Source organism: Chlorocebus sabaeus, chromosome 7 (assembly GCF_047675955.1).
Source record: "Chlorocebus sabaeus isolate Y175 chromosome 7, mChlSab1.0.hap1, whole genome shotgun sequence".
In the NCBI taxonomy this organism is placed as follows: Eukaryota; Metazoa; Chordata; class Mammalia; order Primates; family Cercopithecidae; genus Chlorocebus; species Chlorocebus sabaeus.
Genome location: NC_132910.1, coordinates 114893198 through 114914363, shown reverse-complemented (window position 1 = coordinate 114914363; position 21166 = coordinate 114893198). Strand labels below are relative to the sequence as shown.

The 21166-nt window shown below is 35.2% G+C and overlaps 1 protein-coding gene across 8 annotated transcripts in view; it reads left to right on the top strand.

The window, feature by feature from the left end:
• Positions 1-21166, top strand: part of MARCHF1 (membrane associated ring-CH-type finger 1) — an 816252-nt gene that overhangs the window by 227692 nt on the left and 567394 nt on the right. The gene's annotated exons all lie outside the window — the stretch shown is intronic.

Sequence of the window (21166 nt, the reverse complement as noted above, 5' to 3'; positions counted from 1 at the left end):
AGATTTGTAGGGGACAAAACATCTGAACTATAACAATATCCTTGCCTACAGGAAATTAAATATCATGTTAGTAGACAGCACTTGTGAGACATGTTAGTGTCTTTGTCCATGTTAATTGTTATGGGTGGTTTGAAGGCAGAATAAGCAACATTTGCTAGAATCTTCTAGAATTACTTATAGGAATAATCTTTTTTAAAAAAGTAATATTTATAATGGCACAGTGGTCAATTAGCCAGAATTTTCTAAAGGACTTGGCACATGCTTAACAATAGCTTGATAAACAGAATTTTTCTTATAACAATAATTTTTTTTTATTTGAGGACCTTCATTGCTATAGGAACTTCAGCTTCAGTCAATGGCTTAAATAGAAGCAAAATAGAAGAAACTGTGCTCACCTACAGATTTTTACAGACTGAAAATTTATAGGGAAAGCAAAGTACGAATAAAGAAACTAGGAAAAGGATAAAGAAATGGTAGAATGGGGTAAAGATTAATTAAGAGAACATGGCCAGCCATCATTAACAGTAAAGGATTACTTAACCAGGATTTTTGGATATGATATTTTCTTCAAGAGTCTGAATTATCAGATGTCATTTGTGTTTATTTTGACACTGATTGATTTTGGAATTGTATTCAAGAATTGAGCAAAATCTTGTGAACTGGCATCATGTCAACATCCCCTACTAGTAATTGTAGTTCCAATATCTTTTTGGTCCTCTGTTATATAGAGTTTCTTGGTTAAATCTCTGTGTGTGTGTGTGTGTGTGTGTGTGTGTTATTTTTTTAAACCAAGGTTCATGATCATCACAACTGGATAGCTATTGCCATAATGTATTTTTGGAAATATGAAATGAAAAGGACTGAGTACTAGACTCCTTCTAATATCTGAATTTGGATATTAAAATAAAATATGAATGTATTTTGCTTTATCAAATTTTAGCAAATTTGAATATTCTATAGATTATACTTTGCTATATGTATCTAAAATCCAGAAAGACTTTTAATGGAAAAGCTAAATCAAGCTGATTAACATGTGTAATTTTAACTAACTTTTAAAATATAGTTTGCACTCTTTGAGTAATTATTTGGGGCACCAGGGTTTTTATAAAGGCGATTTTCAACAGTTATTTCTGCACAGTACCTTTAAGAGGGTATGTGAAGAATTTACACTTTTACCAAGTTGCCATTTTCCCCAAAGCTTGCACACTGCCAGGTGAAATCATGGGCTCTATGTCGCAACTTGTAGCGGTGCATGTCTTCTTTTTTCAGTTAGAGTGTTAATCTTGTTGTAAGGTGCAAATCATAAAAATATGACCAAGGATAGACCAAGGAATAGTTAAGAGCCTGATTTGGTGTGGAACAGACTTGTTAATTTTAATAAAAATGATGGGAGGACGTTGTCTTTAAATAAGTTTTAGTATGTGACTCTTCTTTGTAAGTAGTTGTCTAAAGACAGCTAAAAAGAAACCTGCTGGAACTGGGTTTTAGATGAAGCAAATAGAAGTCGACATTGGTTGATTACATAAAAAAGAAACCAATATCTATGTCAGAGACCCATGGTGATCTTAAAATATTAGCTGACAGAAAAAGTTCTAGAGGTTCCCATCCTTAGAAAATATCAGTAGTAGCATACATTTGCCACAAAGGAAGGATAAGGAAGTCACTGATGCCTGCTGCTACAACCAGGAGAAGCAGCTGCTGATCAGTTCTCCCCAGTTTTCTCTTTCCACTTAAACTCACCAAGTGATCTACTGTTAGAAGCCAATTTCAGAAGCTGCCATTGAGAATATACCATCAGATGACAGGAAAATAGGGTGCTATTATTCAGAGAACCTCTCAACACTTGGGGTTGCAAATAGGTTTCCATTCTTATGCTAACCCTCATTGATTGTTAGAGACCTCCTGCAGCACTGTCTTGAGGAAATTTAGGAGGTCATGTTCAGGTTACTTGAGTAAGGATGTTATGATTAGTTAGAGATGTCCTTTGTGGATAAGAGTATAGGCATGCAGGTGTAGCATGAGTCACTCTTGACAACTGAGTTCAGCGTGTGTGTGTGTGTGTGTTTGTATGTATGTATATATGTGTGTGTGTATATATGTATTGTGTGTGTATGTTGCCAAAACACTGGGGGTTCCACCTAGGTCCTGCTGCTTGCTGCACAGAAAGGAAATGAGGGAGACAAGTTTTGCCAAGGAAGAAGACTTTAGTTGGGTGCTGCAGCCGAGGAGATGGCAGATCAGTCTGAAATCCATCTCTCTGACTACAATTAGGGGTTTATATAGCAGAAATGTACCTACATGCAGAAAAACAGGAATTAGTGAGGGGTAAGGAAGAGCAGTTAGTCAACAGGAAGCAGGTAGTTTGTTAGGTAATCTGTGGGTGAGGGGTCTGACATCTTATTGTCCAAATGCAGTGATCTGGTCAGTTTCAGCTCCTTGATACTATCTGGGAGGCCTGCTGGTTGGTTTCCTGAGAAAGGAACTCAGGTAAGACAAATGTGAATTTCTCAAGTCCCAAGGCTTTGAGGGTTGATTTGTTTTGTTTATTCAAAAGAAATGATAAACATCAATTCTATAGGACAATTGGGTCAGTTTCACATATATATAGTGTGTGTGTATACATAACATGGTGTGTGTGTGTGCATGTGTGTGTGTGTGTGCCTATGTATCTTTAGTATCTAAGGGTATGTTTTACCTCATATATAGAGAGAAATACCGGTGCTATTAGAATCCCAAAAACCTGTTAAAAGGTTTAATCCAGAAATAGCAGTCTTAATTTGTTAACTTTTCCTTAGATTTATTACATAGATTATACCTGAAAAAATAGATCAATTAACAAGCCTTTATTATTGGGGGTTGGGAGAGAAAAATGAAGTGAAAGATGTCATCAATTGCCCAGAAATTTGAGTGAGTCAAAATCTAATTTACTATCTCTATTTTCCTAATGGTTGACATAGTTAATGATATAAATAGTATTAAACACTATTTTTAGCATTTATAATAGCCATTAAATATACATGTTTGTATATAGTGTTTTTTAAATTTTTGTTCTTTAGCATTGGTTTTCCATTCTGCTTAAAGTGTCTTTGAACTTTCAAACTAAAGACATTTTCTACTTCTGTGCTGAGTAAGCAACTCTTAAAGCAGGGATGAGCAGCTCCTCCTCTCAGATCTGGGTTTCTCTCATATAAATACTACAGGTCATTTCTTTCACTCTACCACATAACTTTACTTTCCCAGCCCCTTGCTGACAGAAGGATGTCCTTTCCCCCTCCCCTCCCCTCCCCTACCTTCCCTTCCCTTCCCTTCCCTTTTTTTTTTTTTTTTTTTTTGACTTTAGTTAGCTCAGCTACTGCTGCCAATCAGCATTTCATGGTTTTGTTTGTTTGTTTGTTTCTTTTGATACAGAAAGTCACTAACTGTTGGACTGTCAACATTTCTTACATGAAAAGGACTGGGTTAATGATTATGAGAATTTGAAAACCTTTTAAAGGTTAGAGCTTTCTACTTAAGTTTGGGCACTTTGCTGGTATCCTTCAAGATTTTTTTTTAAAGTAAAGAACCCTGCATTTCGTCTGGTACATGATGTTCGTATGTGTTTATTATTAAATATTGTCAGGTTCTCTGAGATTTTCTGTGTTATTAACCAGCTAAGTTTCCAAATTTTGCAAAATATTGTACTCATCTTACCACAGAGCTTTATATTTTCACAGAACTCTTGAGTATGTTTCATGTACTAGACCAAAACAAAATTATTGCTTTAATACACATTTTACATATGCAAAATTCAATTTCAAAAAAGCCAAGTGAGTAGTTACAATGAGATAACTAAAAAATAAATTCTAGCTTATTTTTGTTATAATAACAATTTCGTCATGGCTAAGTCCATGCCATACCAACCCAGTATTTCAGAATACTTTTTAAAATCAAATTGTTCAGCCCTGATAGCTTTCAAATACCTAATTGCCTATACAAAAATTTAATCTCTCTGAGATAGTCTTACTCATTGCCGAAAACCTCTTCTAGCAAGGAGCTATCACTTAATGTACTCTGGACAAGCCTCCACATAAGGTGATGAAATCTCCCTCTTCAGTTCTTAGCCCTCATGAGATCACCAAGGCAAGCAGAGGAGTGATAATGACTGATGCTTGCTTCTACTGGCATTAACACTCTGCACTGTTCTGTCCATACCATTTCATCTGAGTTGTGTCCATACCCATTCCTTAATTTGCTCCTGGTATATTCCCATTTGGTAAGTGCTCAAAACCTGCTACTACTGCAAGTCCTTCAAGAACATCTATATCTCAAAGTCCAGGCCCTACTTCTTGGAAGTGATCTCAAAGTCCAAGGTCAGGCCTAGCTCCCTTGCTCCTACTTCTGGTCACAGGATCTCACTCTTATTTGGCTCACAAACACTTGAAACCCTTTATGTCTCCTATAAGAATGTCTTTGTGTATTATGTCAATGTAACATTGACGTATAAGTACATGTCTATGTCACATCAACACATTTTCCAAAATGTAGTTGAGCAGTCTTAAACAGGGCCATATATACGACAATAATTTTATAGTGCTGATTGGTCTTACCCAAGCCCAGACCATTTTTATTTTTTTTATTTTATTTTTTATTATTATACTTTAAGTTCTAGGGTACATGTGCACAACATGCAGGTTTGTTACATATGTATACTTGTGCCATGTTGGTGTGCTGCACGCATCAACTCGTCAGCACCCATCAACTCGTCATTTACATCAGATATAACTCCCAATGCAATCCCTCCCCCCTCCCCCCTCCCCATAATAGGCCCTGGTGTGTGATGTTCCCCTTCTCGAGTCCAAGTGATCTCATTGTTCAGTTCCTACCTATGAGTGAGAACATGCGGTGTTTGGTTTTCTGTTCTTGCGATAGTTTGCTGAGAATGATGGTTTCCAGCTGCATCCAGGTCCCTACAAAGGACACAAACTCATCCTTTTTTATGACTGCATAGTATTCTATGGTGTATATGTGCCACATTTTCTTAATCCAGTCTGTCACTGATGGACATTTGGGTTGATTCCAAGTCTTTGCTATTGTGAATAGTGCCACAATGAACATACGTGTGCATGTGTCTTTATAGCAGCATGATTTATAATCGTTTGGGTACATACCCAGTAATGGGATGGCTGGGTCATATGGTAATTCTAGTTCTAGATCCTTGAGGAATCGCCACACTGTTTTCCATAATGGTTGAACTAGTTTACAATCCCAAATATCTTTCTTTTGACAAATATCTTTCTGAACATCTGTCTAAAGTCTAAGGGGGCTCAGTTTAGGATTTTCAGTGTAACCTCTCAACAGACACACACACACACAGAAGCAATAATCAAATATTAAGATAATACAGAACTGATAAGGACTTCTCTCAAAGACGCATTCAGGTTAGTCAGGTCAATGCTTTCTCCAGGAAAAATGGCAGATGACTCTCTTTATATTTAGATAATAAAGAGCCTTTTCAAATTATTTTGCCAGATCTAAAGAAGACACTCGTTTCACAGAGCCAACCAAAAGTATAACCCAAACTACTTACAATTTTAAAATCATGTGGTTGGGCATGGTGGTTAGTGTCTGTAATCCCAGCACTTAGGGAGGCTCAGATGAGAGGACTGCTTGATGTCAGGTGTTCGAGACCAGCCTGGCAACATAGCTACATCTCATCTCTTGAAAAAATAATGCTCCTCTACAGGTTCTTCTCCTCAAGGTTATCAACTCACTACCCAAACAAACAAAAAATTAAGTATCTTATACACTTATATTTTATGTGTGTGTTTTTTAATTTAGTTGTTAGGAGGGATATAGACTTTTCCAATATCTTCGTTCAGAAATAATCTCCTCTTTCCTAGACATTCTGTACAACACTTTGACTCTCTTCTTGCGTTGCTGGCTTTTTAATCATTTAGGTACCTTGGTTTTTATACCATATTGTAAACTGTGAGGATGGAGACAAAGATCATTTTCATCTCTGTGTTCCTTTCCATGCTTGGTTAATACACTACCCAACATGTCCTTTTGCGTCATTGTTTCTTAAGAGTAAGGGTCTTGCATTATGTTTTAATTTAGTTTGTATGGCTCCTATAGAAAAAATATTCATAGACTCTTAAAGCTGTTGGAATATTACCTTTAATGCTCGTGATCCCTGATAAAGAGGTGCCAAGGCAATGTTGTCATGTGTGTAAAAGGTTAGAGGCAGATGCTGAGCAAGTTACTTCACTCCCTGCATCAGTTTTCTCATCCATGAAATGAGGTTCCTAATGGGACCTTCCTAATAGTGTCTTATGAAGATTATTTGAAATTAATTTATGTAAAGCTTTTAGAACAGTGTCTGACACATGGTTCATATTCAGGAAAGGTTAGCTCTTATTATTAACATTATCTTAGTAATTTGAAAGACCAATATCTCTTTAAGTCAAGCCAAAGGAGAACTAAATATACCAAAAATGTACACTATCTAGCCAATGCTAATGAAAATTTAGTTTTGTGGTATGTATACTGCCAAACTTAAGTAGCCCACAGAATGAGCTGACACAGTCTTAGAAGTTTTCTATTTTCCAGGATTAAAAAAAAAAAAAAAAAAAAGAAACTTAAGGTTACAATTGCAAAAAGAAAAAAAAAGAAAAAAAAACCTAGATAGTGCCAGAGATCAGTAAAAAATAAACCAGATGAAAAAGTACTTAATAAATGAAAATGTCTTATTTGGTCCCATAAGTCCTGTTGTAAACATAAACACTCTTACTGCTCCCGACAGCTCACTGGCTGCTGGGGCCACTGTGATAATTTGACCCTTAACAGCTTTCCTTGGCTTTGTCATTACTACAGTGAGACACACCTGGAAGAACCTAACAGCCAAGGAGTAAAGGAGTGAATAAATTTCAGAAATTACCACCAGGGAACAATGTGGTTTCATGCCCCTTACTTTGTGCTCATTTCAGGTCAACTTGCTCAAAAGAACCTCACAATAAATCTGTTGCTATCAGTTCTTCTTACCAACTTTTTATCATTTCTATGTGTATTTTATTTTTTCTTGTTTTGGTGGCTTAAAGATTTTAATTCTATCATAACAAGGGAAAATATTCCCCAGAAATCTGGAAACTCTATAATGATTAGATACAATACTGGAATTTACCATTTTATTAATGGTGTACTTTATTAAATGTAATTCCCCAAATTAAGATGTTAATGTGTTTCTTTTTTGTATATGACATGTTTTACCAGGAAAACATATTCTCATATATCCTGAAAAAACATAAAGAGTTTTTATTATTAGATGTTAACCTGATAAACCTAATCCATAGCATCTGGCTGAAAAATCTGAAATGCATTTTCCACTAATATTGTGAAAACAGGTTGATAGCTGAATTTTCCTTGCTGCTATTAAAAAAAGTCACTCTATTGATGTTGCATGAAATATATTGCCATATATTTTATCATCAGTTTTGTCTGTCATGTTCTATTATCCTACTATCATAGAAATATATTAACATAATTATTTTACTAAGATTAGTTCTCCTTTTGACATATTCTAGAGTTTCAGTCTAGTAAGCAACAAGGCTGTCTATTAAGGAGAAGAAAAGTCTTTAGGAAAGTCCTGACAATTTTAAAGTTAGAAAATGCTTCAGAATTAATATGAGACAGATACCAATGACAAAAAAATACAATAATTATTAGGCAAATAATAAGAGCGGTGAATTTGAACTGAATTGAAAGACATTAAAATAGCAATATTTTTGACTAAGGTAAAGCTTGTCATGTTCAAATTTCAAAATACTGTTTTTTTTTTCCCTTTAGATATGAACAAATTGTTTAGACAATGCGTTTCTTTCAATCCTTTGGGGTCTAACAAAACTTTAAAATATCCTTCTTTCATACATGGGAAAGTGATGTGTCAAAAGTCTGCATGTGTGTTCCTAAGCTTTGAAATGGTGTATTTTTTTTTATATATCTACCCCTATGTCACAAATCTGCAGTCTTCCTACCCCACTTCTCTTCCATACCACATTGATTCTTTGGGAATAATTATAGTCAGGGAAACACATAACTTTAACAGTCCCAGGTCACATGAGTTGGTTGACTGCTCATGCTCTGTCCGCAAACTCTTAACTTCACATCCCAGGTGTGTTCACGGGAAGCCAGCCTTGGTGGGGCACCAGGTGACATGGAGCATTGCAGCCTCTGGTGGGTCAGTTGAAAGGCTCCGCGGTTGAGGTGTCCCAAGGAGCCTTCTGATGGAGTTCCTGAAGTGCTCAGTAAGATACACAGCCCTTTGTTAAGTTCCAGGAGGCCTAATTGCTTTCAGTACCCCACTCTCTTCCCTGCTGCAGCCAATCTGCTATGCTGAGCCCCTGAGGATTCTGGTGGGGCAAGAAAGAGGTGGCTCTTGAGCAGTGTTCTACATATCTGGGGAAGCCAGATTACTCACTCACTCTGTTCTGACTTTCCCTTGGGGAAGGAGTTTCAGGACAAGGGATATCTGTTGGCACTTAGCTGGGCCCTCTGCAGGAGAGATAATGTAAGTGAAGTGAAACTGTTTTTCTTACCTCTTCAATGCATCTATTCTTGACTTTTATTTTTTTCTACTTCAACTGTTTGCTGGATCTTCTTTTTTGGACTCCTAGACTTCCACAAATGTACTCTTGTCGTGGGTGATTGTCCAAATCGGTGCACTGTGAGAAGATAGTAAACTATTCTGCCATCATGCCAACATGACTCTCCCAGTTAGGATATATTTAAACTGATGCTGATCTGCACAGGAAAAAAAAAAAAAATGAAAATTTGATCACTGAAAAAAATATGTGTATATCTTTTCTCTATATCTTATCATTTTTCTATCTAGAAATCGATGTAGTCTTTCTTATATAAAGTTTCTAAAGTTATTGTTCTATGGCTTAAGTATAAAAAGATTTACCTTTGGGCCTTTAGAAGAATCTGGATCCCTGAAGTGGACCCCTGAACATTCTCATTTATTGAGTTGAGGAAAAACTTAAGTTTCTGCATTTTCACAAGGAATTCCAATAATCCTGGTGTGGATATTTCTGAGACCACATCTTTGAATATTTTAAATGGTAATTATCTCCATCAGTATCAAATGCAGTTATGCATTAATTAACTTATTTTTGTTGATGGCTTATACAGTCTGACTCTATGTCCCCATCCAATTCTCATCTTGAATTGTAATCCTCACGGGTTGGGGAAGCGACCTTGTGGGAGGTGATTGACTCATGGGGGCGTTTTCCCCACGTTCTCATGAGAGTGAGTGAGTTCTCATAAGATCTGGTAGTTCTGTGACAGACTTTTCCACCCTTCCCTCTGCACTTCTCTCATTCTTCTTCTCCTTGTTGCCATGTGAAGAAGGATGTGTTTGCTTCCCCCTCTACCATGATTGTGAGTTTTCTGAGGCCTCCCCAACCCTGTGGAACTGTGAGTTAATTAAACCTCTTTTTTAAATAAATTACCCAGTCTTGGGTATTTCTTCATATCAGCACAAGAATGGACTAATACAATGGCTTTAACAATTTAAGCAAATCCTTCACTGAATTATTGATTGGCTGTCATGCTAAAACAGCATCAAATATTTTTAAAAGGCAGCGCTCTCTAATTCTTCTGTGTATACTGTACTCTATTGCTGTAGTGTTTCCAAATGGAAGAACTCTATAGTTTTAACTGAATCATAGTGCCTCTCCAGTATTTCTGATTTACATGGAGCTAAGGAGGCTCTGCATAAAATAGAAGAAAGAAGACACAGTGCACCAATTTGGACAATCACCCATGACAAGAGTGCCTTTGTGGGAGTCTATGAGTCCAATAAAGAAGTTCCAGCAACGAGGAGGACTATGTCTTTTTATTTAAATAAGAGGATCTTAAAGACAATGATCAAAGCAAATTCTTCAAAGGACAAACTAAAATGTAAAGGAAGTATCATGGATACCCATTATCCTGCCTAATTTTGATGATATTGTCCAGATGCAGGTCAACTTGCTCCATACTTTACTTGGTTAGAGATATAGTTGCTCAATTAAACTTAAGCAAAAAAAAAAAAAAAATTATTGTTATTATTTTTTTTACTAAGACTGATTCTCTGACGACTCCATAATACTTGTTTTTGTGCTTTGAATCTCCTATTTTTTTTTTAAGTTGGTAACATATGCTAAAAGAAGCTCAAGGAGTTAAAAAAAAAAAAAAAGGAGAGAAAAGACAAAAGTAATTCTCTCTTTTATACCAATACACAATCCTCAGGTTCTTCCCCTTGTAAGCAAATGCTATCAGGCGTGTCTATTTCTTAAGTTTATTTCCAGAGTATATTGAATATTGTGGAGTGAGGGTAAGTGTGATGTGAGAAGGAATATAAATAAATGCAGATCAGGAAATGCCCTTGGTTTCAAATTAGCAGGAGACATGCACTAAAGAATGTCTTAGTAACCTAAATGAATTACTATTACTAAGCAGCATTTTTACCACCAGAGAATGACTTAGATACCAGAGAAAATGTAATATATTCTTCGAGTATGCATATATTCTCTGAGGAAAAATAAATGAAATTTTTCTTAACAAGTACTGCTTTCAGCAGCTAACAGAAATTTAAATGATAATGCATTTTAGCATAATGAAAATTACCTGAGTTTTAAAATAACCCTTGGGATTGTAGAAACACTGGCAACCAATCAATTGTTCTTGCAAAGCAAGATCAATGACTACCCTCTTGTAGGAATGTGTTTGGAAAACAATTTGGAGGTAAATGGAGAAATTGCTTTCTTTGACCTATTTATGAAATTTCTTTGTAATACGTCACTAAAAAGATTTTTAGAAAGATTAAAAAATATATAATGGCACCAAAAGGGCAAAAGTTGTAACTAATTATTAAGTAAGAATGACTTTGAAAACAAAACTTTAATTGAATACCTACTACTTATAAGATACTATGCTAGGGTTATAAAATAACTTTGAGAAATTTTCAGTATAATTAAGAAATGACATATATGCAGAGTATAATCTTCATCTAATACAGTATCTATTTAGAAAATGAGACAAAATTAAGTGGACTCCGTAAATCAGATTCTCTTCAGACTTATGCTACTCTTTGTCTTTTTTGCAAAGTGCAGTAGGTCATCTAGGTTAATGGGACTGCTAGCAGTTAGCAGGTAGATGGGCAATGCTCACTACTGAGATCAGCCAGATGCTCTGCTAACACATACCACATTTTAAGAGGTTTAGCTCTCTTTTTGGGCTGTGCTTCTATCAGCACTTACCAACAGCCTCGGTTAGTAATTTATTTTTGGTAAAGTTACCAATAACTAGTCTTTGGTCATTAGAATTCATGTCGGTGCAAATATATAATTTCTCTTTAGGTAAGATTTCATTCTCCGTTGCACTGTAGATTTGTGTTTATATTTGTGCTTATATTTTAATGTGATGAGACTTTTCTTCAAATAAATTTTATAATGGTTTTGAATTCAATAATACGATAATCTATTTTTCTTGTGCAAGTTCACAACCAATTCAGAGAGAGAGAGAGGAATCGCAATGACAGAAGATCAAAATGTGAGTTTTATTGTTGATAAAAGCTAGATTGGAGTACATGGCTTCAATGTGCAGTAATAATGGACATGTCCTTCAATTTTAAACTAGGCAAACTTTTCCACTCCAGTCTTTAGAGCAGCTGGGCAACCACACGTTTTCCCCTCAGGGACAGGTCCTTTACTGCCTGTCTGAGAGCACCCTAGAATATGTGCATTCTGCTGAGCTATCCATATAAAGAGTAAGACCCCTAAAGAGACTGAGCCACATTTTGTCTGTTTTTTCTCCCAAATACACCAGTCAGATAATTTACTCCCTTTCCTCCTTAGAAAGTTGATTTCAGCTGTGGGGCAACTATAGTACAAATTGTGTCTGGGATACTTTATTCCGTCAGAGAGCAAGGAAGCTAAAGACTAATGGAATCATGTCAAAAGGAAAAATAACCCAGCTTGAAGATGTTCTTGCTGGATAAATTTATGACACAGTGAGCATGAAAACAAAATACTGTCTAGAATTGATTATTATATATATATTTTAAAAAATCCATGGACCCTAATGATAATTTATGAATAAATATATATACACACACAAACATATATAGATACACAAATATGAAAATGAGAAAGAAGAAAAACACTTTTCTTATGCAAGATGCACTAGATTATAAAGATATAGAGAATGATAAGACTGGAAATTTAACATTTGTAATTAATTCAGGTTAAGTGTCATCGGTAAACACTAAAGCCATTATGTCGATGGTCAGTGGAGAACAGGATATTCAAATGTTGGCAAAGGAATCCAACACAGATTGCAAGGGGGAAAAATGTACACTTAAAATAGCCAGAACTTGCAGTTGTCATCTTAACTAAATAACTGCATTTATAGTTGATGATCACTAATGGTGGGACAAGGTGGTAATTTTTTACTTTTTGCAGTGATGCAATATGAAGAAAATCACCTCTAATGTATTCTTGCCAACAATGTCAACCATAATCTAATCAAACATCTACATTTAATTAAAGAGAATATAGAAGACAGAGGAAAGGTTAAATGATCCCAAGTGTTAAAAATCACAAATTTGGAATGAGAGGCATTCTACAAGAAAAAAAAAAAAAAAAAAAAGACAGGACTGTTTTGTCAAAAAAAAAAGTGATTGTTTAAAAAAATTAAGATGAAGAGGCTAAAAGCAAACAAATGCAATGTATAAGCCTTGATAAGATCCTAGTGAAAGGAAGAAAGAGGAAGGAAGAGGGGGAGGAAGAAAGGGAGCAAAGAAAGGATTATTTTATCATTATTTTTCTTACTACAACAACTTGTCTCTCTTGAAGTGTAAAACATTTTTATTACTAGCTAACAGGCAGCTACAGGTTTTTGTTTATTTTGCTTTATGTTGTTCCATTGGCTGTTCTGTGACTAATTTCTTACTGTTAAGAATCAATACTTTTCACGTAGTAATTCAAGCTTTTATTTATATGTAGAATTCATACATTAATATTCTCAAGTAATTTCTGGAGAGGACTAGTATGTCAATGTATTTCTCTAAAATATATTTGCCTTTTTAATAGAAATTTACATGACATGTATCATATGTATTCAATACACAGACGTCATGTAATAAATTGCATTTTTATGTAAAGCTAATGAATTCACTGAAGACTTCTCAGGAGTTAATTTATTTAATGTGGTGGCTGTTTCATAATATATCTGTAAGTTACTTAGAGCAGCAGGTAAAAGAAACAAGTTTGCAAAATGGGCCATCAGCACTAGAATTTTAAAAAATTTTCTCTTCCCTTTAATAAAGCTTTAGATCCTGGGATAGTCACAAATTGTTTCCTATTTCTGTTTGCCTATAATCATACAAAAGAAGAGGTATAAATTTATATTACTTAAATATGATATTAATTTGTTTTTCTCAATAGTTCTCAAAAACTATTTCCTTTAAGCACATTACAATGCTATTATAAAAACTGCTCTCTCAAGTTTTAAAACAAATTAGGTCTACAATTATGGGATTGTATTTCCAAATGCCACATGTAATTTGCTCTGACAGAAGGGATTTTTTCACATAGACAAACATTTCAAATTCTTCTATTGTTTATGGAAAATTAAAAAGAAAACTTCTCATTTCATACCTGCATATACTTTATTTAGCTTCCTTCCATCTGCTCTGCACATGCTTTTATAAAACTGTATCCCATGGCAACCCCCAGTGGCATTTTAGCTCCACGTCTCCCAACTGAGCTCATCTCTCCTAGGGAAACCACCTTAGCACCTCAAGTAAACTCGTTTTTCATTAATTTGGAGGGAGTTTGGTTTGGTAGAATTCTCTCCACAATTTCTGTGATAGGATATATATGTTACATACACATTTCTTTATGCTTCCAAGAAAATACTTGATTTTTCACATGGTTTGTGAATCATGTTTAAATCCCAAAGAGAGGAATGAGTCGAGTTATTTTACAAAATCACAAAGAAATGGCAGATAATCATTTTTATCAACGTAAAAGATGTCTTGTATACTATAAAGTTACTTGAAATAAAGCTTATAACGTTTAAACATGTAATGGGAAGAGAGAAATTCAGGTACATGCATGTACTTCAGATTTGTAACACATAACAACATCAGTCAATGTATTAATTTATGCTGGCGAAAATGTGATATACTGGACAGAACAGAGCTGGGATCTGTTCACAAGGTGTGGCCACTGATGGCCATAATATTTAGAGAAGTCATTTAATCTCTGTAAGACCCAATTTTCCAGATCAGAAACTGGGTGAAGCCTCTCAGGGTGTTGTGAAGATAATATGAGATTCTTATAAAAACACTTTGTTAAGGACAGAGCACTGTTTAGCGCAGGGTTTATTGTTATATTCTTTAAATTGGTATTTTATTGCGAGTGTCATCTATACACAATGAAAATATAATGATATTGCAGCTTTAAGTACATTTATTTGAAACAATGAAATGATACCGTTAGAATCTTGAGGAGTGAAAAAGGAACAGTAAACTGCTTTCTGAATAATCTGTCCTTTCTTCAGAAATCAAAGCACTCTATTCCTTAACATTCAGTATCTCAATTTAAAATTGCTTTTATACCTTTTAATACACATCCACACTTTTAAAACCATTTTCAAAGCATAATTATTTTGAAAAATGTGTTAACATTATAATAAACCACTATGAAGAAACTAAAATCCATATGTGCTTATGTGTATCTTTAAAATATTCCATTTCTCTTTCTGGGTGTAATCATTGTTTCTTAAGTTTAGAATAATAATGTTTATAAAGTAGTGTGGTTTTTATACATTCTAAGGAATTTTATTCAAACCATTTTATTTTATTGCAGATACTTTTCCAAAATCTGAGTCATCAATTACAGATATTCTTGATGAAAATTCAGAACATAGGATTTATTTTCAAAAAGTGAATGTGATTGTTTAGGACAATTTTCTTGTTCAACTTTTAAGTTCTGGGTTACATGTGTAGGATGTGCAGGTTTGTTACATAGGTAAATGTGTGCCATGGTGGTTTGCTGCACAGATCAACCCATTCCCTCAGTATTAAGCCCAGGATCCATTAGCTGTTCTTCTTGATGCTTTCCCTCCCCCAACCACGACAGGCCCCAGTGTACGTTGTTCCCTGGCATGTGTCCATATTGTTCAGCAAAATTTATTTAGAACAGTGTTACTAAAAAAATTCCACACTTGATTATACTTACTGGTATGGAATAAACTATGGGAAACAATCTACACTGAGACAATACTTTTTGTTTTACATGAGCAAATCATATAATCTACTAATTCAAAAAAATATATGTAGCTTGAAATGCTTAACAATATACTTTAATGACTAATTCTCTGAGACTATGCCATCCCTTTTGATAATTTATTCTCAAATAATTGATTCTAGCATTAAAATTGGAAGGAAGGTCTCAAATAATTTTCTGTTTTTGCTTAACTGTAACCACATAGAATAGGAAAATACAAATTCATATGAATAAAATATTATGTTAATTCAATTTTTTAAATCAGTTCTTCAAATTAAACATTTTCTTAAAGATTATTACCAAGCCACTATAAAATTGCCTTAATAAGTTCTAAAATAAATTAGATTTATAATTATGAGATCATATTTCCAAATGACAAATTGCATTTGAGGTGATGAAATTTCCTTCTTCTTCCATCTTAATCATTATTCTACTACAGGAGAAAAGTCACAAAAAAATCCACAGTTCTAGATGAACTTATCTTTTGCTAAAATAACACTTTCGGCTTCTCAATCATTTCTCCAAGGAGAGGTGTTTACAAATCAAAATCTGTACTCTTTATCTTCTTCCCTGACTTCACTTTCATAAGCAAACTGGTTCAGAAGCCATTAGGTGGGATGAGCAACATAGACACTTGTTTGGATGGTAGGGAAGGGAGTTGGAGCTACCAGACAACAAAACAGTTGTTAAATAGAACTCAAGAAGAGTAAAGAGGGAGCCTACCTGCTGAGGTGTTGGCTTGGTAGGAGGTATTGGAGTCTGAGTGAGATGACCAGTGTGGCTTTGTAAAGCAGATATTCCAGTACTGGGTTTTGGTGCCCAGTAGAATGAGAAGACCACACGGAGAAGCAGATTATAGCAGATTGTTCATGTTATTTCATGGTTGCAGAGGGACATCTTCAGCATGGAGTGGGCATGCTAAGTCAATGGGTAAATCCACTAATAATTTTGGAGATTCTCACCAGCAATGTATGTATATGTAACCATTGTTTCCTTACAACATAAAACTTGCCAATATTTCTTCTCAATATTTAAAAAATTTTGCCAACCTGATAGATGAGAAATAGTGTCTCAAGGTGTTGTTACTTTTTTTTTCATTATGAGTTCATGAGCATCATTTCATATATATAAGGATCATTTGTATATCTTCTGTTATGAATTCTCTGTTCATATATTTGGCTATTTCTGTGGAATTTTAAGGTTTTTTTAATCCTTAATTTTTAAGAGCATTGTGAATATTAATAACTGTTTTCTGAGAGTTTTTGAGTTTCATCTTTTGAATTTGCATGTTGTATTTTTGTCATTTTAAAAAATGTGATAAAATCTGTATTTTAAATATATATAGGTGATTATGTGTACATTTTCTTTTATTGCTACCTCCATATTATAAGGAATTAATCCATGTTTTCTTCTTATGTATTCATTCTCTTATTTTTTAGATTTGATGTCTGATGTTCTTAAAGTAATTCTGGTCTGTGTTGTTAGATATAGATCCAATTTTAATTGATTTCCAAATAGCTACACATTTATCCTCACATTTTTATTTTGAAAATTCATATTCTTCAGAATTATACTGATGAGTCTAATTCTTGAATTTCTACTCTATGTCTATTCATGAGCCAGTACTATTCTATTTTATCTACAGAGGCTTTATATTATGTTTTACTGTTTGCTGGGGCTAAGCCCCCTTCATTTTTTTTTTTTTTTTCAGGAGGTGCTCACTAATTCTCCATTGTTGATTCTGCCACTTGTACTTTAGTGTCATTCTGTTAGAGTTTAGAAGAAAAGACTTTAGCATGTTGAGGGAATAACTTAAAATTTATGTCTTACCTTGGATTACAATTATTGTTTTATGTTTATTGTTTACTTTGCATCTTTCATAAGTATTTTTAAGCTTTCTTCACATAAATTATTTTAATTTTTTGATAAATTTATTCCTAATTCTTTGATCATTTTATTGTTCTCATTGCTTCTATAATAGGTGAGTTATGCCCCCTCATGGTATATCTTCAATTCTTGAATGTCAATTTTTTATTTTTCTAGTTTGCTACAGTTTTTGGTTTAATATTTGGTTCCGCATTGTTTCAGCTCTTGAATATGCCATGTAATACATTTTATCATCTGGAAATATAATTTTCCCCTTTTTTCAATGCTCATATATCTAATTCTTTTCTCTTATGTGACTGCTTTGACTAATAAATCTAACACAAGTGAGCATAGGGAGAACCACTGCCTCGCTCTTATTTCCTTCAACATGGACAGGGTGAGCATTTTCTAAAATTTTAAGTTCTTCTTCTCATTTGATTAAAAAAAAAAAGAAAAAAAACTGTCTAAATTTTTTCTCTCTTCTTGCATTTTACTATATGCTTTTAAGAGAAGACAAGCCACATCTTCAAAACTTTGCTCAGATGTAGCTTCAGGTAAATACCAGCTGGATACCTATTTCATCACCCACAAGTTCTACCTTCCACAAAACACGAGGACAGAAACTCAATTCAGCCAAGTTTTTGGCTGCTTAATAACAAGGGTAACTGTTCCTCCAGGTCAGTTTCCAATAATATGTTTAATATGTTCCTTTTTTTTTTTTTTTTTTTTTTTTTGTGACGAAGTTTCACTCTGTCTCCCAGGCTGGATTGCAGTGGCACTATCTCGGCTCGCTGCAACCTCCGCCACCTGGGTTCAAGCAATTCTCCCGCCTCAGCCTCCCAAATAGCTGCGATTACAGGCACCCACCAACATGGTGGGCTAATTTTTGTATTTTTGTAGAGCCGGCGTTTCACCATATTGGTCAGGCTGGTCTTGCACTCCTGACCTCAACTGATGCGCCTGCCTTGGCCTCCCGAAGTGTTGGGATTACAAACGTTAACCGCCGCGCGCCGTCCTCATTTCCTTCTGAGACATCATTAGAATGGCATTTACCATCCACATTGCTACCAACATTTTGCTCAGCAATACTCAAACCTTTTTCCAGAAGACTGAAGACTTCTCTACAGAAATCCTCTTCTCCTTCTGAGCCCTCACCAGTACCACCCTTAATCCGTTCATAGCAAGATAGGGTTTTTCTACAATGTATTTCAAAACTCTTCTAATTTCTACCCATTAGCCAGTTCCAAAGTCATTTCCACATTTTCAGCCATTTGTTACAGTAGCACCTCCATTCCTCCATACCAATTTTTCTGTTTGTGTTCATTTGGGTTGCTTTAACTAAATACCATGAAGTGAGTGACTTATTAACAAAAGGAATTTTTTTTTTTTCTCACAGTTCTGGAGACTGGGACATCCAATATTGAGCACTGGAAGATTCGGTGTCTGATGAGGACCTACTTTCTGGTTCATAAATATTTCTCTCTCACTGTGTCCTCACGTGGTGGAAGGGAAGAAAGAACTCCCTTGGGTCTATTTTATAACATCATTAATCTCATTCACGAGGGCTCTGCCCTCAGGATCTAATCACCTCCCAAATGTCTCATTCTCTAATACCATCACATTGGTAATTAGATTTCAATGTACAAATTTTGGAAGGACAAAAGCCTTCAGACTATAGCATTATTAACTATGATGTTGCTTAGAATTAAAGGATGAAGACTGGAACCTTAGTCATTTGACCCCAGGAATGACTGAGACTTGACCTTGTTCAAACTTACAACATTAACTCACGGAACATAGGTGTATAATACAGTGGTCTTCAAACTTTTTGACACCAGGGACCGGTTTCGTGGAAGACAGTTTTTCCACAGAATGGGGTCAGGGATGGTTTCGGGATGAAACTGTTTCACTTCAGATCAACCAGGTATTAGATTCTCATAAGGACTGCACAACCTAGATCCCTTGCATATGCAGTTCACAGCAGGGTTTCTGCTCCTATGAGAATTTAATGCCCTGCTGATCTGACAGGAGGCAGACCTCAGACAGTAATGCTGCCTTGTCTGCTGCTCACTTCCTGCTGTGCAGCTCAGTTCATAACAGGCCCACAGGTTGGTACTGGTTCACAGCCTAGGGGCTGGGGACTGCTGGGATAGTAGATCCAACACAAATGTGAGCTTATAATAAGATTACTATGTACTGAGTTGAACACTTTGTACCAGGTAGCTGGAATTGTATATATGTAAACAATAATCATTTCAGGAGTGATTTTGGATATCAGAAGTTGTGGCCTGGGATTCATAAGACCTCTTGATGTACATTTTGGGCTTCCTATTTTACATTCTTTCTTAACTTAAACTTGGTCCTGAATGAAGTATATTGTCTCATGTGCTTGATTGCCATTCCAAACTTCCAACACAGAGTGGGAGTTGCAATGAGTTTTGGGTGAAATGTATATACATATATATAATATGTGTGTGTGTGTGTGTATGTGTGTGTGTGTGTGTGTGTATGTATGTGTATATATATATATATATATACACACACACACACACTTTTTTTTTTTTTGAGACAGAATCTTGCTCTGTCACCTAGGCTGGAGTGCAGTGATACAATCTCGGCTCACTGTAAACTCCGCCTCCCAGGTTCACACCATTCTCCTGCCTCAACCTCCCGAGTAGCTGGGACTACGGGCGCCCGCCACCATGCCTGGCTAATTTTTTGTATTTTTAGTAGAGACGGGGTTTCACTGTGTTAGCCAGGATGGTGTCCCATCTCCTGACCTCGTGATCTGCCCGCCTCGGTCCCTCAAATGTATTTTATTATGTTGAGTATTTATTCACTGAGTCCTATTCATAATGTTTTTATTAAGAATGAATGTTAAATGGCAAAAATTTTCAGAACTTATGGAGATGATCATGAAAGTTTTCTCCATAAGTATATTTACCTAATAAATTTTGTAGTCAATTTCCTGATACTGAGGCATTCTCTCACTTTACTGGAATAAACTGTCACGTTTGTAATGATGTTTTCAGTTTTTTATCATTCAGTTGAATTCTGTTTTAAAATTTATTTTTATTTTTAATTTTTGTGGGTGAGTACATAGCAGGTCTGTATATTTATGGGGCACATGTAATACAGGCATGCAATATGAAATAAGCACATCATGGAGAATGGTGTGTCCATCCCCTCAAGCATTTGTCCTTTGAGTTACAAACAATCCAATTACGTTCTTTAAGTTATTTTACAATATATAATTATGTTATTGACTATAGTCACCCTATTGTGCTATCAAATAGTAGGTCTTATTCATTCTTTGTATATATTCTTTTTTTTTTTGGTACACACAAATCATCCCCACTTATCCTTCACCCTACACTATCCTTCCTAGCCTCTAGTGACCATCCTTCTACTGTCTGTGTCCATGAGTTCAATTGTTTTGATTTTCAGATCCCACAAACAAGTGAGAACACGCAATGTTTGCCTTTTTGTGCCTGGCTTATTTCACTTAACATAATGATCTCCAGTTCCAACCATGTTGTTGTAAATGACTGGATCTCATTTTTATGGCAGAATAGTACTCCATTGTGTATATGTAACACATTTTCTTTATCCGTTTGTCTGTTGATGGACACTTACGTTGCTTCGGAATCTTAGCTATTATAAACACTGCTGCAGCAAACATAAGAGTGCAGATATCTCTTCCACATACTGATTTTCTTTCTTTTGAGTATATACCAAGCAGTGGGATTGCTGGATCCTATAGCAGCTCAATTTTTAGTTTTTTGAGGAATATCCAAAGTGTTCTCCAGAGTGGTGTACTAATATACATTCCCACCAACAGTGTGCCAGGGTTCCCTTTTCTCCACATCCTCACCAGCATTTGTCATTGACTGCCTTTGGATATAAGCCATTTTAAAGTGGGGTGAAATTATATTTCATTGTAATTTTGATTTGCACTTCTCTTACGATCAGTGATGTTGAGCACTTTT